This window comes from Barbatula barbatula (assembly GCF_947034865.1).
Source record: "Barbatula barbatula genome assembly, chromosome: 13".
NCBI lineage: Eukaryota > Metazoa > Chordata > Actinopteri > Cypriniformes > Nemacheilidae > Barbatula > Barbatula barbatula.
Window position 1 is genome coordinate 1,264,178 of NC_136776.1, and position 22,019 is coordinate 1,286,196.

Genomic DNA, 22,019 nt, shown 5'->3' on the forward strand with positions numbered 1-22,019 from the left:
CTAATGAGAATGCATATACCTGTGGAGCTCACAGCCTCATCTCGGGGCACTTTTCCTTTTCCTATGACAAAAAGTTCAGTAGAAAATTTCAGTTACTAATGTGAAATCAGTTTCTGATCATCTTAAATATATAACAACCCAAATACTTTGTTTCTGGTCATAAGAAACAAGTCCCCCCCATGAAAAATTTGAATGAGGGTCACACAGAATCAACCATGACACAAGTACACTTCCTCTACCTAATGTAAAATCAGTTTCTGACCATCTTAAATCAGAATATAAATAATAAAATATACATAAGCACACCTTTTGAACTTCCAGCCTCATCCTCATCCCCCAGTTCTATCCTTCTTTTGTTTCCTATATTCAAATTCTTTCCAATTTAATGAGGGTCACAAAGCATCAACAATGACACAATTACACTATTCAACATTTCTGGCCTGAAGGATAAAAATCAAGCAGCCAGTAACACTCAATCGGCTACTAGCTACAGTGTTTCTCTTGCAGTAGTGAAAATTCCAGATTGGTGTCATAAGAATAAACTGATGTAAAATGTAATATATACCCCTTGGTCCATGGACAGAATCCGACTCTTCATTATCGTCATCACTTATTTCTTCATCATCATCCAATTCCAGATCAATTTCATCTATAGAAAGGTACATTTGACAAACACATGCATTAGGTTAAAAAAGATATATACAGTATATCCCACACCATCACTATTTAAGGAAATAAGGTGTAATCCTAATAAAACTTTAAAAATATTTTCTATTAGTTACTTAAGAATATAAAACAGCTTCAATGTTTTTGTACCACTAAAGAACATACTGAAGCTATTATGTTAAAAGCATCTTCATGGTCACCAGCTTGAAGCTGACTGCTAAACATCACAATGAGGAAAAGGAAAGAAAGAACTGTTACACAAATTCAAAAGAATGAATGAGACCATCACATTTTTCACAGGTACAAGACACTGATACATTCTTCTCTGTTAATCTTTTTAAGGGCCGATTAAAATGTTTTGTTGTTGGCTCTTGTTAAATACACGCTTAGAAATGAAATGTTGTATTTAATTAATAAAGTTATGTCAACCGGTCCCACAAAACTTAGTTGCTTAAATGGAAAAGGTAATATACAATTAATTGTAACATAATGTTTTAAGTAAATCGCTCATAACTGTGTTAATTAAATGGTACATGACACACTTATTTTGAATAAATGTATAAATGCTTTATAGTCAGAAAAAAGTGAATCTGAACATTGACAACGTCAATAACATCTAACAGGTGTTGCCTGCCGAAATAAAAAATTAGAGGCAAATCCTTATTGTTTTTTCGCTTAATAAACTGCTTTAACTATAATTGTTTCTCAATTTGACCACTCGGACTAACAAACTAGACTGCCTATGTCCACTATATGCCAGATTTTCAAAAACCTTAAGTTTACCTGGCAGCAGTCCAAAATCCAAAGAACTGAGCCTCTTCAAGCAAGTCGATGACCAACTACAGTCTTGTCTGCTTTAGGTGATCATACCACATGTACTGGCAATTATTACAAACAGTCATTGATCACAGCTTTATTTTGTCTAGCAGCAGTCCAAGAATAAAGTAATAGTTAACAAAAGTCCAACGCCAGATACAGTCTTGTCTGGTGCAGGTGATTTTACTCATGCAGTTTGTTTTTGAGGACCTGCACTGTAGTGGAGAGCTTGTTCCCATCCAATTCCATTAACACTTTCTGAAGAAATTGGAAAGTGTATCGCAACTCCTTGGGATAACTCAAGTTTAAACAGTAGATCAAGCCAAACAGGACTGCACATCCATTTGCAATCTCTCTCAGATCTCGCAGCACTGTGCAGCCTTCAATGACGATGCCAACATCCTCAGGTGGATCTGTAGCATCTGCTCCATCACGTCGAACAATGTAGACACTCAAAGCAAGTCTCTCCATTTCCGTCACTGCATTGATGAACATTTAAGCAATGTTCTGCGCGTTCAAAAATTGGAGAAAGGCCAGTTCAGAAAACGTTGAAATTTATTGATCAGAAGTCTCCAACAAACAGCTGTTTCGGTGGATTCTCAGACGTAAAGTCTTAACAAAGAATCGACCACGAGGAACAGTTTCACAGATATTTATACAGTATTTTTCGTCGAATCTCTTCTCCATGGTGGGGTCCATTCAGATCGTCTCCCCTTTGTCTGCTCTCCAGCCAATCAGCTCACTGCCTTGTTTTTCAAATCCTCATCTGTAACAGATTATATAGGAGGCCCCCCAATCCACCACATTCCATGGGGCAATCTAATCTTTACACACACACATAGCAATTTCCTGTGGAAAAGCCCGACAGTATTCAGCGCTAAATTCTTGGTTAACTCAACTAACACACTGGTTGTATTTTCAACATATTATGCATAGTTAGTTAACAATAATAAAATCCTAAGCATATTAAATGTAAAGGCACGTTTAATACCACAATAAGATCCTTCAGTGTACACATTTCTTCCCCAAAAGTAAGATGTGGTTCATGTTACACACACACATAAGCAAATCATGCAACCCCCCGACCACATTCCAACATCTGGCAACTATATACCTCTCTGGTCCAAACCTTTGTTCACAATCATGTCCTGTACTAAAATAAATCTGATTTAAACAAAATCAATCATCCATTTTATATCGATCTATATATTGATCTTAATTCCCACATTTCAAATTTCAGGAGTTCAAAATACTGTGCCCAGATGCTACTCCTTCAGGCATGCCTTGCCCACCTTTCGCCCTGACTGTCCTCGACTAAAAGCCTTGCAGTCATATCTCTCTGCAGCCGCAGCACTCATGAGATCAAGTCTAGCAAAATCAACATTAAAAACTTATGACTCCGCCTGGTTTCACTTTACCTCTTTTTGTTCTGTCTTTGCAGTTTCCATTTTGCCTGTAAATATACCAATTTTATGTGCATATATCACGCATTGTCTTTTATCACGAAACATGCAGGTTTCCTCGATCAAAAGTCAAGTTTCAGGTATTCAATTCCACCTAAGATGCCTCGACCCATCCATTTGCAGCCTTTTGGGACACCCATCCATTCGCTTGCTTCTCGACGGCATCAAAAAAGGAGCACCGAAAACGAAAGACAAACGCCTTCCTCTTACTTTTTCCTTGGTTAAAAGATTGGTAACTAAATTAAGGCACGGTTGTTTCGATCCTTATGCGGATTCACTGCTGGAGGCTGTCTTTCTTTGTGCTTTTTTCGGTTTCCTCAGGGTGGGCGAATTCATCACACAAAGCAACTATTTCGACCCTCTACACGACCTCACAGTTTCCGACCCCATTTTTTAACGTACAGTATCTTAAAATCTTTCTCAAACATTCCAAGTCTGACAGAGAACATAAAGGTATACCAGTGATTATTGCTCGTACTAATTCAGTTTTCTGTCCTTTTGATTCCATGTCACGATATATGAGTACACGCCCCCAAGCACGTCCCGAAGAGCCTCTATTCATCACAGAAGGGGGAAAAGCCATATCAAGATCCTGGTTTGCTTCCCGGTTCCGTTTGGTCTGTCAGTCATGTGGCTTACCACCGAAGCAATACACTACGCACTCATTCCGCATCGGAGGAGCAACAACAGCTGCCGCAGTAACCTCGACCCACACACTGAAAGCTTTGGGACGATGGTCTTCCGACGCTTACGAACGTTACATTCGCCCACGAAATTAAGGACATCATAGACGCACAAAGAGCTATGGCTTCTGTATGATATATATGGCTTCTCCTACGCCACTGCCCGTCTCTATTTTTTTTTTTCTCTCTGTACGTTACAATAAATCCAGACTGCATCATAGTAATTCGTCATGTGTCCAGTTCAAGTGTAAAGGGCGTAAGCTTCCCCGGAGACTACTGGCAATTGCTATAGGGTGCACGTTTCCCCTGCCATCACTGCAGTTTATTTTGCTTCAGGCGTACATACTAACCATTCACCAGCCATTATGCTCAGGGTGTACGCTTCCCCTTCCTACCAATTACAGATAATCGTTTAGGGCGTATGCTTCCCCTTCCCAATATTCAACATACAAGCGTGGCGGGGCGTATGCTTCCCCCATCCACCATTTACCAGGCAACTGCTTAGGGTATACGCTTCCCCTGCCCAAATTTAACAGTCAATTGCTTCAGGGTGTATGCTTCCCCTGTCTACAATTAACTAATATGGCAATCCGATAACCTAAATATTCATCAAGGTTGTCAGCATTGTGTTGGGGGTTATTGGCATATGGTTTCGTTTTGGGGTTTCGACTCTCGGATCTCAATGTCAATTGTAATATTGAATTTCCATTTGCGGTAGCTTACGATAAATGTTAATTTAAATGCATAAATACATTGCCGATTTACACACTGCATTGCCATTTTGCGTATTGCATTTCAAATTGAATATAATCAACAACATTCACATTCGGGAAGCTTGTAGGGCACATGTGAGAGAGCAAAAACACATATTAATTAATGTATTGCTGTGCCGAATGTGATGTGTACATGCAAAAGACACAAATACATTGCATTGTACAGAGGTCACAGGTCCAAATGAGCTCACATCCATAAAGTGCCTTCCCCAGATGCTGTAAAAAGACACAAGTGAGAATGCAAACACGTGTTCTTTAATGTATTACAGTGTAGAATGTGGTAAATGTATGCAAAAGGTCAAAAAGAATTGTATTCTGCAGAGGTCACAGGTCAAAATGAGCTCACATCCATAAAGGGCCTTCCCCAGATGCTGTAAAAAAAACAAGTGAGAATGCAAACACATGTTCTTGTAATATAGAATGTGATGAGCATATGCAAAAGGTAATAGTACATTGCATTGTGCACTGTGTGCATTGTAAGAGGTCAAAATATGCTCATGTACGTAGAGAGCATACACCGGAGGCTGAAACATTCACATTCTACAAAACAAAGTAATCAAACTGTGTAAAATCATTGTAAACTAAGCATTTTGTTTATAAAGGGCATCAATAGGAATCATTGATGCAAATTATAGTCATCATAGTTTTCAGTGAAAGCACATGGTTTTATCCAGCTAAGAAAGCAATGCCACATGTGAGTATAACTTTGCTTACTTTTAAATGTAATTTTCTTTGAAATGTCTCTTAATTCAGCAATACTTGTATTTGTGTCTTTTGCATATGCTCATCACGCTCTTCACTGTATTACATTAAAGATCATGTGTTGGCATTCTAACCTGTGTCTTAAACAGCATCTTAGGAAGGCCTTGTATCCATATGAGCTCCGTTTGACCTGTGACCTCTGTACAATGCAATGTTTTCGTTCATTTTTCATATGCTCATCACGCTCTGCAATGGTTTACATTAAATAGCAAATTTACTGCATCTGATGTCTGCCCTGCATGCATGTCAGCTCATTTGAACCTTTGTGTATGATCGAATTACATGATTGAATTACCTTTGTGTTTTTTGTTTCCCGGGATCCACAGTCTGAATGTCCCCTATGCCACAGGGGGTTCCACGGAATAAAAAACCTTCAGGAGCGCCAGCTTTGGCAGAAGTTGGCAAGGGGCAGCGTCTTTCTCGGAGGACAGACCGAGCTTTGAAAAGCACTTTAAAGCATCACATAGAGACATATCTGTAAGTCATTCATAAAACACATTTAATTGCTTCCTTTGTGCTTAGTTTTGTAAAAAAATAGATGTCAATTTGTCTTTTCCAGTCAAATAAGAAAATTGAAATTAAAAGAATGGAGAGAGAGGTCACCATGGAGAAGTTGCGGCAGCTGAAGATCAGCAACCCTGCCATCCCCATGGTAACCTTGATGGATGAGCTGCAAGGCAATACAGGTATGTGTTAGGTTGTCAATAAAAAGCGTGTCTACTCAACTACTCTCTCATGACATAATACATCTATTTTGTTGTGTAGTGTGACTCTTGTGTTTTCCCAGGAATCCCTATCACTCCTGAGACTCTTACCCCAGCATCATCTCAGACCGCTCGAACACCCTCCCTTCTTCCCCTGCCTCCCCTGCCATCCCATGATGTCAGCCCATAACACCCCTTTTTCAGTCCCTGTGTGATTCCTGCACATACCACATCTACCATCAGCCCCTTTCTTACTCCTGAACTACCATTAGTCCTCCTGCCAGTGCCTTCCCTGCCGTGCCTCCCACCCCTTCCTTTAAGCCCTCCCCCCCACACATCTTCCCTCCCACTCCTGCCTCTACAGCCTTTGCCAGTGGGGGAAGCTTATTCAGTCCACTCTTATTTAGTGAGGATGAACTGGACATGCTGGACAAACTGGGTAAATCTTAAGCAATTAGTTTACAACGTGCATCCCAAAACTGGATTTTTAGTACTTTTGTTAGTTCTGTGTTGTATTCTTTTTTAAATGCTCATTAGGAATAGATTCTAAAGGTTGTGTGATAATAGCTTTTAAATATTCTACTTTATTTATTCTTAAAAATTGTAGATTAATAGTTTTAAAATTATTGTGTATAGTTTGTAAATATTCTCTATGATTAGTTTATTTCATATTTTATATATTTTTTTACCTAAGTTTATAATAACACATTCATGTTATGAATAAAATTGGATGTTTCTTAATGCATTTTCTCTTTTATGACAACACAACTACTGCTTAACAGTTTGCTACCCGAGTCTTCCAAGCAGGTTTATTTGTTCCTGTTCCCACAGCAACCTGGAAAAGGACATCAAGATCAATGTTCCATTAATCGAAACCAAATTTACTACTTGCTCTATTCACATATTTAAAATTTTTACAGAATAATGTTTTCGGCGAAAATACTAAAAGGGGGTATGCCTTGGAGTTTTTACCGGCGAAAATTTGCAACTCGCTCAGATCTTTTCCAAACATGGGGTCAAGACGTGGACAGGAACGCCCGTCTCCAGATCCTGGTCCACCGCGGAGCCGAGATACAGAGGACCTACTTCTGGTTTATCTTATTGCTTTCACGGCCGTCCCAATTCCGTGTTGGAAAAGAGCCCGTCGTACTGCTGTGGGAATGCTGATCGCCATTAAAAGGTTTCTCGACTCTTTGGGATGCAGTTTCACGTAAGGGCAAAATAGTGGGTTCCTGTACACATAGCTACTGTATTGGCAAATTGGCATAATAGCAGTTTCGGTGACCACAAGCTTTTTATTTCCATTGCTCTTTTTGTGGACTACTCAACGGAAGCCCATTCATTTCAATGGCAATTATTTCCGATTGCACGTGGGCAGTCCACAAACGGCAAGAAATTTTAGCGTAGTCCAGAAATGTTGGAGGTGAGTAGTCCACAAACATGGGAGAAGAGCAAGTACCTCCCAAGGGTTATAATGCCCTGGGCAACCCAAAAGGCCTCAGTCCCACTACACATCTATACCAACGCATCAATCCGATCAAAACTTGCCCCATCTGCAGCAGGGACTACTGTCAGCTCCAGACCCTGGAGTTTCTAAATTGCACTCTCCACAGAGGAGTACAAGTGGTTTATCCCCCGCTTCCTGGGGATGAAGGATGAATGGTGGGACGAATGCAAAGTTATTTTTCTTCACAAATCCGTGCAAGAATTTGAATAATTTTTTCAAAGAAGCCCCCCGTTCACTGACCTCCACGTTTCACTGCCACCCACGTAAGCTTGAGCTTCTGTCTGTTTTTGCCTAAATCCTCTTTTCTTCTCTCTACAGGCTAGGAACAGCAGGAGTGTCGAGGACAAGTCCAAGATGTTGAGGTTTGTGCCATGACATACAGACGGCTGACAAGTTCTACGCATGCCATAATTAAATGTATTATAGTGTAGAATGTGGTAAATATATGCAGAATAGCATTGTTTTGTTGTAATGCATTCTTTGAACTAGAAAAAGACAATACTCATGCTATAGTAGATCATGATAGCATAGTATCCACACTCTATGACATTGTCATGGTAGACTTCAATCTGGTCACATTCTCTAGTCACAGTATCAGTGTAGTATCCACCACCTTTAGCAACAAAAGTCTTATCAGTCTTCTACATGTCTGCTATAATCATCTCAATACCTGTTTGTCTGACCAAACTCTTATTTTTTTTGTCTCCACCAATAGAGTCGTGATGAAACAGAGGTGCACGCTGAGTTTGGCAGTTGCCCACTGAAGATGTATATGTTGTTGTTTGGTAGGTGAGTTTACCAAAAACCAACTTAACATTTGTTTTATTTTTTTGTTTGTTCTTGACCTTATGATTCATTTGACAGGTACAAGTTGCTCAGGTATTATCATTTCCATTGTTATTTTCCTTTTGTGTTCATTGTTCAGTGCCTTAATAATGTGGACTTTGGTCTGTGTCCTGTGCCGATCATTACCTCATGAGGTATACACTATACTCAACTCAACACTGTTGTGTTCTTCAATAATAATAGTTGTTCAAATTTAGGAATACTGTAATTATTTTGACATTCAGTTCCAGTGTGATACAATGTGATTTTATGGCTCACATTGACTTTTATCTAAACATTGCAGATTGGGCAGTTTGGATATTTCACTTTACTGTACAGGTTGAAATTACACCTATAAAGTGTTTTTTTATATTATTGTGTACTGTATTCACTGTTACAAGTGACACTGGTTTACATTAAATAAATGTTATTGTCTTCAATCTATCTTCCCATCTTTTTCTTCTTTAATTGAATTTGTAATTATTGACAAAGTCTGTTTATGTAAAGTTAACCATTGAAGTGCCTAGAATATAGACATTTAGATTTATTTTCTGAGGTTATAGCCAGGACTCTATTAAAATGTTTATTCAAGTACGATGAGGTTCATTTTAATAAGAACAAAGTTCTATAAACCTCATTAAAATGAGCACAGGTTACAACCGATAAATAAGTTACCTGTACCAAGAAAATGTGGTTATACTACCTGCTTAATACTAGTACTATTAGTTAATTCAACTTGATTTAGTTGTGTTTGTATTAAGTAATGTTACAGTGTTTATTATACTTAAAAACAGCTGCAAGTTGACTCAATTTAAAACCTCCAATGCAGCCACTTTTTATAAGTTAGATCTAGGTATCACTTATGTGCATTGTATTCTTAATTTCACTTACATATTTTCCTTATTTATACACTACAGCTGTAAATGCTCTTATCCCTGACAGTCTGTTGAGCTATGGTTTGTGTGTTTGTCAACTTGGTTTACTGTAGTTCACTGTACTTCACTGTACATAGTACATTCAACCTGCAGTTCATCTTTTATGCAGTATATTGTAAATAAAACCAACAGTACACAACTATCCTCATCTTACGAGCTATAAGAAAACCCAGATGTAAATGGTTTAGATTACACATTCTTAAAACAAGTTGTTACAGAAAAAAATTGTTAAATCTTTTTGCTTCATTTTTAGTGGACAGATAAAATATGGTTTCTCCTGTTTGTATTTTTTAAGAAACATCATGTATCTGCATCAGTCCTGATACTTAACTGTCATGACTCCGCTATCATGTCATGTTTATTCTTGGTCTTGCAGCGGAGTCATGGCATAGCCTTAGGTTTTGTGTGAGAAAGGCATGGCTTTGTTATGAAATGTAGACTTGCCATGTTCTTTCTCGTGTCTCGTCAGTGTTTCCCGCCATCTCGTTTCCTCGTTAACCTTCCTTGAGTGTTTCATTACCCGCACCTGACCCTTGTCAATTATCCTGTGTTTGTTCCCCTATATAACATCCTCGTTTTCATTGTCCTGTGCTCGTTCATTGTTATCGGTGCCTTGTATTTTGTACTTTGTTGCCGGTCTTGTTACATCGTCCTAAATAGTCTTGTCTTGCCTGATATGTTTAAATATTTTTAGTCTTTGTGAGTGTCCGTTCTAGTCTTGGTGTTTTTCAGTAGAGTTCTTGTTGAGTGTTTAGTTTTCAGTTTATCGTTGTAGTTATTGTGTATTGTCTTGATACCCCCTCGTGGGTTTTTGTTTCCTGTTTTATTATTTATTAAATTCTTTGTTAACCCCGTCATCCCTGTTTTTGGCTGCCTGCACTTGGGTTCTCTCCACACAGTTCTGACACTTAACTGCTTCCAATGTATATGAACTTCAGTAAGCTTGAAGATTATTTTGCAATCCTACTCTTACACACACACACTTGCAAATGTTTAAATATATTATTTTCTCTAATAATTTGGTTTTGAACAATGATTTGTTGACACCACTCTTCAGTTTTTGTATAACAAGTGATTTTAACTTATTTTATCTGTTAACTGTTGTCTCTTTGCAGTTATGTCAACCTTTATTATATCCAACTCAATGGGGCGGTTTCCCAGACAGGGATTAATGCTAGTCTTTGACAAAAATGCACATTAAAACTTGATTCATTGAAATCATATTTCTAAGACATGGTTTAAAATAGTCTCAGACTTTTACTAGTCTTGATTTAAAAGGTCTGATTTCCAGAAGGGGGATCCGAGGTAGTCTAGGTCTAAATTAAGGATTAGCCAGAGGCATGTTTAACTTCAGGATAAGATCTGTTGGCCACCAGGTTGACCCTGGCAATAGAGGAAAATGGATTACCTGGACTATTTCAATGACAACTAAAGAACATCACGATATCAAGATAGAAGGGTGATTATGGACAGGAGCAACCCACTGAACGATTTTGATGACATTAACTTTCGTGAGCGGTTTCGCACGTACAAACAAAATGCAGCTGACATAATTTGCTTGCTTGAACCAAAGCTTTCTCCTCACTCTTTTAGGGGAACCCTGCTGAACCAGCCTAAGCCGGTTGGCTGGTTTGAGCTGGTCCTCCCAGCCTGTGAAGCTGGTCAAGCTGGTCTTTCAGGCTGGTCTTCCAGCCTGGCGAAGCTGGTGTTTATTTACCTTCTGATTAGTCAATTAGTTTTATCTACTGACAAGAGTGATTCACCATTATAGTCAGACAGACTATGTGGTATACAATACATGTCAAAATAAACACACTTTTTTGACAAAAATTTCTTTCATGATATTAAAGATATGTTAATTTAAAAGTGCATGTTTCAATTTACTTTTGTAGACAAAAATATAATTGTGCCAACGTTAATTCTATTGAAAAGTACCTTTCATTAAAAAACATTTTGAAATGGATTACTTGGAGCAAACAATAAATAAAAAGCAGCACATTAGAGTCCATCACAGATTCCTTCAGTCCTGTGTTAAACGATACCCAGGTTAAGACCTCAAGAAGCTAGATGATAAAATGTCAAGAGTGATTTTACAAACTCAAAGGGTGAAATGCAAAAAAATACAACTACATCTGTTGCAAGCATCGAAATGTTGTTTATTTAATGAATTTACATTTTGATATAAAAACAAATAGTCAGCTTTTGATATTCTGTTTCAGAATTAATTTACAGTATTTCAGAATAGTATACAAATATATCACAGACAAATGTGTGCAGGACTTATAAAGAGACATGTATATCTTATTAGTCTTCTTTAACACTCACTACACACAAATAACAAATGGTGCTTTATAGCACTAAAAGTGGTTCTTTGGCTCGTAATCATAGGGGAACAGTGTTGCCAACTTAGCGCGTTTGTCGCTATATTTAGCGAGTATTCAGACCCCTCTAGCGACACATTTTCAAAAAAGCGACTAGCGACAAATCTAACGACTTTTTCTGATGTTATTGGAGACTTTTGGAGACTCTGAAGTGAAAGCACATATCGTTCTTACTCTTCACAACGAGCAGCGGGTGCTGCCCTGAGCCGCACGCCCGCACCAAAGCACTCACAGGCGGCTCAGTCCTCGTGAAGCAGCCCCTCCCCCGGCTGCAGTCAGAGCAGGAGATGTTCACCCCTCCGCGTCCAGACTGCAAATGATCGCGCGCATGTGCAGAAAGCCGCCGCCGGCTGATCCTGCCCGGGTTTACAATTCAGCATGAAATATAAAATGTTCTTTGTCTAAACTAATTAAATCACCGCAGAAAAATAAATCCTCTCACAACCTCAGTCACTTTACTCTCGTCCACTGTGTGTGTGCCTCTCTGTGACATAACATCAATTAGCTTGCTAGCTCATCATGTCTCAGTCTAAATTTTGTTAATCTAGATTGTGTAAGCATTTAGTTTTTAAATGTTATGGTTAAAAAATGTCATATTTTACTGTGACTTGTTGTAGGCTCCTAAGTAAACCATAAGGTTAAAAACCAAACATAAGAAAAAAATGTTATGGTTAAAAATGTTCATGTTTTACTATGTCTTGTTGTAGGTTAAAAACCAACCCAAAATTTAAAAAAATGTCTCTTTTGTGTCACATTTTGTGTCCCAAGCCTGGATAAAGTAGGAAAAATCCTCTCTCCTACAGCGTCCATCACAATTACATGCACAATGCACACGGTCAATTATGCAAAGTATGTGATGAAATCATTTGGCGACTTTTAGGACAGCCAATAGCTACTTTTCTTACTGAGGAGTTGGCAACACTGTAGGGGAACCATTTTAAGTGCTATTAGCACCTATTTTAAATGGTGCTATATGGCACCTTTCCAGACATCCCAAGTCTGCCGGATGTTCCGGGAGTCTCCCGCATATTGATAGCGGCTCCCTGATGCCTGCAAATGAGTTAAAATATCCCGGAATCTAGAGCGAGTGATCAAGAACGCGCATGCGAGACAGAGACTGTGCTTCAAACCGTGTAGCACACGCACGGCAGAGAGGGAGCGAGGGACCTTGCATGCGTGTGCTAGTCTGCGTGTGTGCCTCGTGAAGAATACAGAGAGCGTCCTGATTGGCCTGTTTCGGTAAGTCAACCAATCAATTGTCAGTGTGGGCTTTTATCTCTTCTCCCGAGTCCTGAACTGAATATTCAGTATATCTAGAAACAAGAGCGCCATAGCAGAGGGAGAGAGCCCCAAAAAACAAAAATATAAGACACATTTTACCCAAGACTACATGAAAGTGTTCCCCTGTCTTATTAGAGTGAAAAATAATGACAGTCTTGCACGCTGTACAGTTTGCAATAGCGACTTCAGCATTGCCCATGGTGGGTTAAATGATTGTAGAAGACATGTTGTTGAGTTCATCAAGTTTCATTTGATTTCATGTGCATATTATTTAGGTCGGCTAACAACTAGCTACATGAAAACACCTTAGACATATTTAAAATTGCAATGGAATATAAATAAAAGCAGTTTACATAATAGATAGAGAGAAAGAGAGAATTTTATTTGTCATTGTGCAGTAGTACCATACAACGAAATTTGCTTGTGCATCATCTAAAAATATACTCACTCTCATATACACACTCACACAATAAATAAAGTATAAAAATTATAAAACTATAACAGGGCATCCAACATTACACTGAAGTCCCATTGCATAAAGTCCCTATCTATAAAGTGCAACTGTGCTGACTGGGTGGTAGGGGTGTATGATTGTTCAGTTCTTTGATGGCCCTTGGGATAAAAGTATAAATAGTCAAATTAATCTACATATTTTAATAGGCCTATAACCTGTAGAAATGATATATTATGCTTTTATATCTTTTAGGGACCACAACATGTTAGGGAGGCTAAGCTCAGGGAAGGCTGCTCCAATATAACGCAGTTCTTCAATTCAGAGAGGCAAAGTCTCACTGAGAAGGTCACGACAGCTGAGGTGTATTTTACATCTTTTATTGTGGAGCATAACCTGCCGTTCCATGTGTGTAGGCACACAGGCAAGTTATTTAGGAAAATGTTTCCAGACTCAGATATTGCAAAACATTATGCCTGCTCTTCCACTAAGACAGCATCTATAATGAACCTGGCACTGGAACCAGAATGTTCAGAAGATTTGTTCAAGTTAATCGAGACAGAAAAAAGGCCATACAGTATTATGGTTGATGAAAGCAATGACATCATGTGTGAGAAGGAGTGTGCCATTTTAGTCAGGTACTACAGTGAAGCACAGGATTAGGTGACTGTTGGATTTCTAGATATGCCAGTGTGCAATGATTACAAAGCTGCCAACATATTCAACTGCATTGCATCATCCATGCATGACAAAGGCCTTGAATGGTCAAATTGCGTTGGATTCAGCAGTGACAACTGCAATGTCATGATTGGTAAAAACAACTCTGTCTTATCAAGAATGAAGTCACAGGTGATGAACATTAAAACAATGTTCTGCGTGTTCAGAATTGGAGAGAGGCCAGTCAAAGTAAAATCTTAGGTTTATTTATCAGAAGATTAAAAAACACAACAGCTGCTGGGTGAGTTGCCTCAGACTCAGTCTTTCAAGAGAACTGATATCTCACAAAGGACTCACACCCAGAGAATAATTTTACATGGTATTTATAATCCTTTTTGGTGTCCCTTTTTAGCTCGAGAAGCTAATGTCCTTTTGCGGATGTGAAATCCTGGGAACACATCCAATCCGCTGCCTCTCCTTTGTTCCTCAGCTCACGCTGCTGGTCCCGACTATTTGTGGAGACCCCATACATCACCAAATTTCGATGAGCTCTGCGTAATCTGATCTTTACACACACACATATTATTTTGGTACAGAAAGTTCACTCCAAATAAGTCCTTTGGTTAACTCACACACACTGGTTATATTTTTAACATATCATGCACAGTTAATGATCTTTACTGAAATCAATAAAGCACTTTAAATGTAATAAAAATCCTTCACAGGCACCTTATATATACAGTGTTGGCTGTCCAAGTCACTTGGTTAATATATGTGCCAAAACTGCTGCAAAAGAGCTCTTAATGTCACCTGAGGAATTGCTAATTGACATCTACTACTACTTTGAGAAAAGTTCAAAAAGAAGAGAAGACCTTAAGCAGTTTCAGGACTTTTGCAATGTAGCCCAGCAGAGAATACAAAAGCACTGTCCAACACGTTGGCATTCTTTGGGAAAAGGTTTGGACCATATACTCAACCAATGGCCAGCCTTTAGTTCTTATTTTGAATCACATAGTGAGAATCAGAAGAGATTGACAGACCCCTCTATGAAACTTTACACTTGTTTTCTCCACAATGTCACACAGTGCTTTGATACATTTCATTTGATTTTTGTGGGAATTGAGATCACTATATGGATCGATATAAAAATGGATGATTAATTTTGTTTAAATCAGATGTATTTTCCTACATGACATGATTGTGAACAAAAGCTTGAAGCTGAGAGTTCTACAGTTGCTAGATGTTGCCAGAGATCTGAATGTGGTCAGTTAGTGGGGGTTGCATGTTCTGCTTATGTGTGTGTGGAACAAGTTTGGGGGAAGAAATGTGCACACTGAAGGATCTTATTGTGGTATTAAACGTGCCTTTACATTTAATATGCTTTAGGATTTCATTATAGATTACTAACTGTGCATAATATGTTGAAAATATAACCAAGTGTGTGAGTTGTGTTAGCCAAGAGTTGGGATGATTTTGAGGGTATTTTTCCACAGGAAATGGTATGTATGTGTAAAGATTAGATTACACAAGGAGTCCCATGGAATGTGGTGGATTGTGGGGGCCTCTATATAATATGTTTGAAAAACAAGGCAGTGAGCTGGTTGGCTGTAGACCAGACAAAGAAGAGAAAGCTGATTGGACCCTAGCTGAAGAACAGACGCGACGTGAAATATTAAAAAGCTGTGAAACTGTTTTTCGTAGTCGGTTCTTTGTATAAGACTTTACGTCTGAGAACTCACCCAGCGGCTGTATTGTTTGAGACTTCTGATCAATAAATTTAAAAAAAAATTTAACTGGCCTCTCTCCAATTTTGAACATGCAGAACATTGTTTTAATGTTCATCATTTTTCAAAACAAGGCACCAGTTCTTTTCAAGTTAAATGACAGTGTGGAAGAACTCCTGCATGACATAGCAAGCAGATTTATTGGGCCAAAGGAAGTTTTTGTTGGGTTGTTGGCAAGGAGGCATTTGCTAAGTGAGGAAGCACTCTCCACTTCTTCAAAGATGCCAGAGTGTCATGATCCTAGCCTTGTCTTGGTTGTGTGTACTGTGTTATTGTTGTCGAACTCGTGCGGAGCTGTTTTGACAGCTCCGCACGCGTTCGGTGTCTACGTCATTGGCCCCGCCCTCCGTGTCTCCGCTAGGCTTTTCCCCGCACCGGGTTTCCATCACAATCACTTTACCACTCATTCATTCCCTCATGCCCCTTTGACTCGTTCCCATTAATGATTAATTAATTCTCACCTGTAGCTTGTCCCCGCTGTTTAGTTCCCCCCTATTTAGTCCCTCTCGTTCTTTGTCAGATCGTTGTATGTGTTACTTTCGTTCCTGGCTCCTCTTGTCATCGTCTTAGTGAAAATTAGTCATAGTCATAGTCATAGTCTTGTTATTTATTTTCTTAGTCTAGTCAAAGTCTTCATAGTTCTGTTCTCTTGCTTGCAAGTTTTGTTTTTGTTTGCCCAATAGTTTGCGTTGAAGCTCTGGACCTTCGTGCTTTGCAGACAGAAGACAGAAACATGCAGGGAGACTATCTAAGCAGTGCAGATTTATTTAACTTTTTTCTTAGTCTGCCATCTACACAGTCTTCAATTTTGCACCTGAATCTCTCTTTCAGGGGACTCCGTGAAACTTCAAGGACTTGAGGTGCCATTACAGACAGCTGCCTAAGAAGTTGTTGGTCCACATCAACAGATGTGTGGTCTCTCATAATTCAAAGTAGCTTCCGATTAAGTAAAAAAGACAACTCAATTAAAGGAGTCAATTAATATACTACTGTACTTACTATTTTGGCCAGTCTAAAACACGGGAACTCAGAGAGAGCCTCCTCTGTGCTCTGGTTGGACACAACATTTATTTGGTAGCATTTAATCAGTGCCAACCTTTCTTTTCGGAGCTCTATATTTGGTAGAAGCTTCTCAGTTTCCACCTTCATTGCTCGCAAGTGTGATCAATGACATTATAACCTGTTCCAGTCAACTATGCCATGTTATGTTTAAAAAAGGCACAATATACAGTCATCTGCCACTTTATTAGGTACACCTGTCCAAGAAAAATTGTTAGGATCTGAAAGAATGCGGTTGTGACAATATTTTTACATAACACCATGAGACAGCATTATCTACGCTGTGTGCCCTGTCAAATCGGTAGTTGATGTGTTTCTGAATTTCTGGATTTTCCAGAAGGTTCTGAATCTGTAGTGCAATTGTCACACTCCTAAAGAAACTGCTGTTGTTTACAGAGTTGATCAGAACTGGTTCATTACAGGATATACAGTGTGTAATGTTCCGGTCAGTAACAAGTTTTTCGGTTCCAATGTGAGATTTACAACCTTTACAATAAAGGTGAAACTCAACTATCTCTGACTTGTTTTTGAATACCTTGCTAAATATATTGGGACTACTTCATTACCAAACAGAAAATTAACGAGTTTGAGTAAGTCATCTAGTTGACAGCCAGTTATATTATGTAAAGCAGCATGACACAATATCAAAAGCAGGGCTTCTGCCTTCGTGGTTGAGCCTGTTGATTAGAGAACTGTGTCTGTACCAATTTCGGGTAGTGGATCATCTGTTGGAACTAGAGGTCTTCACGGGTCCACTTAGATCCGAAAACCCGAGGTCCGGCCCGAGACCCGAGCGGGTTCGGGTATATTATTAGTGTCTTCGGGTCTCGGGTAATATAAAGTAAAAAATTGTTTTGCTTAATTGACCCGAGGAAGACCCGAACTATCCTGTACAATAACAGCGCGTCGCTTGTGTGTGTGCGTGTAGTTACCAACTCTCCTCCAACCCTCAGCCGATCGGTTGAAAGCCACGCAAATCTTCTGAAAGCCGCGGTGATCTGAAATCACCTTAGAATTGAAATCCCGAAGTTTCCAACGCTGCAGGGGTTTGCACTCGATGTAGTTACCATCGTATTCAGGAAAAACATACTTCCACCAGGCGACCAGAAGTAGATATTAAAGGATGCGCACATTTCAGTACTACGCGGTTTGGGACACATTGAGACAGAATGTTCGCGCGAGTGGTTGCCATGTCGTCACTTATTTAGATTTGATTCAGCTAAAATTTGCACAACCCATTTAGCCTCAGTTTGCGCAATTTGCCAGAGCAAAACAAGAGGATCAACGTGTTCATTGCCATATCAATTTCATTAATACACGTCGGTTTACATTCAGGTCTGGTCGGGTTTAAAAAACATATACGATGGGTCGGACTCGGGTCTAACGTTATCGGGTCTGTCTCGGGTCGGGGCTTTAAAATTAAAACGTTATCGGGTCTGTCTCGGGTTCGGGTAAAAAGTGATTCAGGTCATTTCGGGTCGGGTAAAGATCTTTGGACCCGAGAAGACCTCTAGTTGGAACCTCACTTTCACTCTCTGCGTTTTATGCAGCTTCAGCCATTTGATCATCTGATCCAAACAAATCTGATACAGCAGCACCCTAGGGAATAAAATAAAATGAACATAGCATAGTTAAGTGTGGCACAGGACAAAATGCATAAACAACCTTCAATCTCCACCCAAGCAGAGGCAACAATGCCAAGGAAAAAGTTCATAACACCCGTTTCACACAGCAAGCATAAGCAGAGCCTAAGCAGCACATATTTTTTTTTCGACGCACATGTTAACAGATGAGAGCATTCATACCGGACGCGTAAGCAGTGCGTGCTCGCGGAGCAGAAGCGGCGCATAAGCAGCGGTCATTTCGGGGCCGAGTCTATTTTTGCTGCCCTGTTAACGCTCAATTAAAGCAACAGTATACTTTAACGACTAAATCCACATAGATTGACAGGAAAAAGTAATACTAATTACTTAGTATTACTTAGTATTCCACAACAATTTGGCGACGAGGTATGGGATCACAAGGCTGATGGAGAACGGACTAGAGTTGACTGATCATCCTGGACATAGCAAATCCAGCTCTAACCCCATACAGGGATGAGAGAACTCTACTCCGGACTCCAAGCTGACGTGATCCCAAAAGAACTCAGTGCAAGGCACAAAAAAAGAAAACGGTGAGTTGAAAATATTCTGAACAGTCTGGAGGAAAAAAGGGGAGACTACTTAGCGCTAAACAGTCTGGTTAAAGAGGGGAGACTACTCAGAATCGAGATAGATTCTAAACAGTCTGGGAGACTGTTCAGAATTAAAAATGGGGTATATGGGTATGGATATGGGTATGGATAAACCAACATACAGAGAAATGAGGAAAAGGTGGGGAACGGGAAGTTTACAAGGTGTACCCTATTTAATAGAAAAAGCTAACTTTCCAGAAAACGGTACATTTAGTACCACAAAAGAAAGGGAAAAAAATGATTAAGCGTGTATATGTTTAGAGTTATGGGAGAGGGTAGCTAATAGACGTGACTATGTTTTTAAAGAAATGGCATTGGAAGAACTGCCACCACCGAAAACTCCATTGTACCCTGTTTTGCCTGAATATAATGATTTAACCCCTCTGTCTTCTTTACCCCCATCTATGACTTGTTACAAACACCAACCGGAGGATGATTGTGTCCCTCCTCACCGACATCTGAACCCGATCGAGGCAGCTCCAGTGCCCCCACCAGTGTCTCCACCAGCCTCAGTGCCGTCTCCACCACAGCCGATGGTGCGTCAAAAGCAAGAAAGAGCGCAACCAGCATCGACAGACAAAGAACTTTTGACATTTTGCAAAGAATTCTTACCCTCAATGAAAGAATTAGAGAGACTGTTGAAAGTCAAACTGAAACCATCTAACCTAAGAAAGTTACAGGGTAAATGGCCTGTGGAGGATTATAGAAGGGAACATGTCAACTGGTCGCATGCAGACAATGCAGAGTACAGGAGGATTCTGGAAAAATTCTTAGAAGGACTAAAATCTACTTTTCCCAAAGCTCTGAATCTGGATAAGATCGCTGCTTGTGTGCCAAAGACTGATGAAAGAGTGGAGGATTTCTTGGCCAGACTGGAGGAAGTATTTAAAGAACATTCTGGACTTCAACCTGATGCAGACGGACCAGACATTGGTCCGTTCGAAGGACATCTCAGATCCGCTTTTCTGCGGAACCTCAGAGAAGAGCTGAGACGAGAAGTGGAAAAATTATGCATCGAGCCAGATCGGGCGATCCGTCATGCTGTGCACGCAGAAAGACAAACAGAGAAGAAAGAGCTAAACAAGATAAAGAACTCCACATGGCTCTAATGAATATCGGAGGAGAACACGGAAGAATAGGAAGATGGCGAGGGAGAGGAGGTTTTAAACCCTCTAGTAATTATGATCCAGAGAAGTGTTTCAATTGCGGAAAGACGGGGCACTGGCGAAATGATTGTCCTGAGCCTCTGAGACCACTGAGGTCAAAGAAAAGGTAGATGGAAGTGAGGAGGTGAGGCATCATTCCGAGGGTGGTGAGTATGATTTCCCTTAGCATATGCAATGAAGAAATGCTTTTTCCTACTGTATGCAATGAAGATCTGCTTAGCTCACATTCCATGATGAATGAAACCGCTTTCTGAACTTTGCTAAAATGCACAATGCTTGTGTGCAACAAACCGCTTGAATTTTTGATAGATTCAGGGGCAACAAATAGCCTACTGTGATTCACAAGAAGTGTTTAAATTAGCCAGAGTCTAAACTAGCTGTGTTTTCCCTAAATGCTAGTGGCTCTAATGTAAAATAATTTATGTCAAAAGGGTGCATTGCGAGTTGGGGAGTGTCAAATTTCAACACAGGTTTCTCATGTCTGACTGCTGCCCGATTCATTTGCTGGGCAGAGTCATAATGTGTATGATGACAGATTGAGCATGATACCAACACGACCCGAGTGCAGCGCTCGTACAGCTGTACAATGTAATATTGAATTACGTAAGTACGATGTAGAAAGTTTTGCCTCACAGAGCCTCATGACGTTGATTACAATGGTGTAGGGAGCTGTGGGTGTTTTGCTGACAAATATGCGCACGCCATAGAATGGGTTAAAAGGGATGACGTGCAATATTAAAATTTGTTGCATGCCCATCGTGAGAATCATGCCTGTCTGTCAGCAACAAGGGGACTTGAAGTGTTTTCACACACAAAAAGATTAATGAAGAAATTTTGGGAAGGTGCCCGTACAACTTTGGGTAACAGGAAAATATTTTGTTGGGTTGATTAGGAACTGTGAGCCTGTTGTGATAACGCCTAAGGGTAATTTTCGTCCACGCAAACAGCAATACCCCCTCAAAACAGAAGCCTCAAAACAGAAGCCCTCAATGGCATAAGGCCAATATTTAATGAGTTCAAAAAGATTAAAAAATAAAGGCATAGTTGTGCCATGCCCAAATTCACCTGTGCACACAGCTTTGTTTCCAGTTAAAAAGATCAGAGAAAAGGGAGCACCCGTTGAATGGCGGTTCGTACAAGATTTGCAAGCAGTTAATGCCGCAGTACAGCCACGAGCACCAAACGTACCCAACCCGTATACCATTCTCAGCCAAGTATGTGGATGACATTCTTTTTATGTGCACCCACCAAAGCGCAATGTAAAAAACACACTGTACGACTGTTAACTCATTTGGCACACTAAGGACACAAAGTGAATATCTCCAAAGTCCAGCTGGCAAAACAATTTGTTCGTTTTTTGGGTCACGAAATTACTGACCGTGGCAGACAGCTGTCCGCAAAGCGCGTGTCTGCAATTTCAGACATCACGGGAAGCCCATGACTGCAAATGCGCAGATTGAATGGACTGATGCAGGGGTTGAGGCTTTTGGTAATCTCAAGCGACCTCTGCAATCTGCGCCTGCGCAAGGTATCACAAACCCAGACAAACCATTCACACAAATGGTAGACGAAAAGACGGCACAATGCTCTCTGTGCTGCTACAAAAACACGGAGACCAGCTGCGCCCCGTTGCTTATCTTTCATCCAGATTAGACAGTGTGGCACAAGGTCTCCCACCGTGCCTGCGCGCAGTAGCAGCGGCAGAGAAAGCAGTGCTGGCCTCTAGGGAGTTTGTTGGTTATTCTCCCCTTACTGTGTTTGTTCCCCATGCAGTGGCCATGATTCTGTTAGAACAACGAGTGTCACATTTATCTACAGCGAGGTGGCTGAGATATAATCTGACGTTGTTGGAATTGCCAAACATCACGGTAAA

The 22,019-nt window shown here is 40.0% G+C and overlaps 1 long non-coding RNA gene across 1 annotated transcript in view; it reads left to right on the forward strand.

Moving 5' to 3' along the window:
- LOC306903138 overlaps positions 1-8,637 on the forward strand; it is a 45,747-nt gene extending 37,110 nt beyond the window's left edge. Inside the window, exons 2-5 of the long non-coding RNA XR_013787520.1 lie at positions 5,490-5,640; positions 5,723-5,849; positions 5,951-7,736; positions 8,090-8,637. This is a non-coding gene — a long non-coding RNA (uncharacterized lncRNA). The remainder of the gene's footprint in view (positions 1-5,489; positions 5,641-5,722; positions 5,850-5,950; positions 7,737-8,089) is intronic.
- The last annotated feature ends 13,382 nt before the right edge of the window (positions 8,638-22,019 follow it).